Here is a 1847-nt window from a genome sequence, read left to right as displayed (position 1 = left end):
TATTTTATTTTATTTTATTTTATTTATTATTTTTTAAGTGTTTGTTTATTTTTGAGATAGAGAGTAAGGGAGGGACAGAGAGAGAAGGGGACAGAGGATCTGAAGCAAGCTCTGCACTGACAGCAGAAAGCCCAATTCAGGACTTGAACCCAAGAACCATGAGATCATGGCCTGAGCTGAAGTTGGATGCTTAACCAACTGAGCCACCCAGGCACCCCAAGAACACAGTATTTTAAGTAGAGTTTCTTATGCAGAGTTGCACTGAGAAAAAACATTTTCAAAAACATACTATGTGATTAGATAAAGGCTGATGAAAAGAGGAAAAGGAATAAAAAATGGTTGAATATTTTAAACTAGAGAACTGGAGCAGAGGGGTTTATTGATAAAGCCAGAAATACTAGCAATAGTTGTCACTTTGAATTAGAAGATGGCAAGTTTGTTCTTTATTTTGGAAAAATTGTCTTTTTTAGGCATTTAAAACAAAATGTCTTGTAAGCAATTTGGTTTTAGAGATGCAGTTAAATCTTAGATTGAAGATTTTCTCTTTTGGTTATCCTCAGATTAGTTATAAAAATTCTCAAGTTTAAGGGTAGTGTTTTAAAATTTTTTACATTTATGCATATTATAAAAACATTTGGACACTAGTGACTTTAGGAAAAATGAGTCTCTCACAATTCCTTCAAAACTAAGTTTTAAACACTTTCAGTTCAGCTTTTCCCTTGTCTGTTGTGAAATGCTTTTTATCACAGGACAAAGTACCAAAAATCTGATAGATTTTTTTTTTAATTTTTTTTTTCCAACGTTTATTTATTTTTTTTGGGACAGAGAGAGACAGAGCATGATTGGGGGAGGGGCAGAGAGAGAGGGAGACACAGAATCGGAAACAGGCTCCAGGCTCTGAGCCATCAGCCCAGAGCCTGACGCGGGGCTCGAACTCACAGACCGCGAGATCGTGACCTGGCTGAAGTCGGACGCTTAACCGACTGCACCACCCAGGCGCCCCAAAAATCTGATAGATTTTTTAGTGGAAGTAATACTTATCCTCAATTAAAAAAAAAAGAAACGTTAAAGAAACAAAGAAATTATTTTTAAGGGAGATTTTAAGGTTGAGAATTTAAACTGTAAAGGCTTTATTGTTCTTCTGTTGATCTTTTTTACTTCAAAATATGGTCTTTGATTTTGTGCCAAAAGATTTCTATTTTTGCTTTACTAAGAAGTTGTCTGATGGATGATGATATTCTCCATACTCTGGCTAGTGATTCGTCTCGACATTGTCCTGGTGAATTTTATACAAATAATTTTACAAAGGTTTATTTTGTTTCTAACCACCTCCCATGGGAACTTGGGTTTGGCAGCCTTCTATTAGTGATTATAATATTTAGCTTAAGTTGAATCAGCACACAGGCTGCAATGTATTCTATTTAGAAATCCATTTGCAGGGGCATTAACAGAAAGTTTATGAGAGTATTGTCATGCTGTTTAAAGGAAGATAGGAGTGTCTTTAGCTGTGTGAATAAATAGAATTTGATTAGATTTCAAGCAGTGGTTTAAGGTTCACCATTTTCCTATGCATTTGACAAGGCAGCCAATATTTTAGTTTAAAAAAAAAAACTCAGGTGTTAATTTTTACAAACAAGTTAGAGGTGTATTCTTCTGGGTTAAATCTACATGAGGCAGAAATTTATCCTGAACTGGGTCAAAGGTCTTCTAACAGTATCCCCCTCCCACCTGCCCTTGGCGTGCCTTCGTGCTCCTGTCTTCTGAATATCAGTGGCTGAAGACTCAGACCATTGGCCTCTTCTCTTATCTTGTTATACACATTCCCTTTTTCTCTTATCCAGTCTTAA

Source organism: Prionailurus viverrinus, chromosome B2 (assembly GCF_022837055.1).
Source record: "Prionailurus viverrinus isolate Anna chromosome B2, UM_Priviv_1.0, whole genome shotgun sequence".
Classification (NCBI taxonomy): domain Eukaryota; kingdom Metazoa; phylum Chordata; class Mammalia; order Carnivora; family Felidae; genus Prionailurus; species Prionailurus viverrinus.
Note: the sequence above shows the minus strand (reverse complement) of the source record.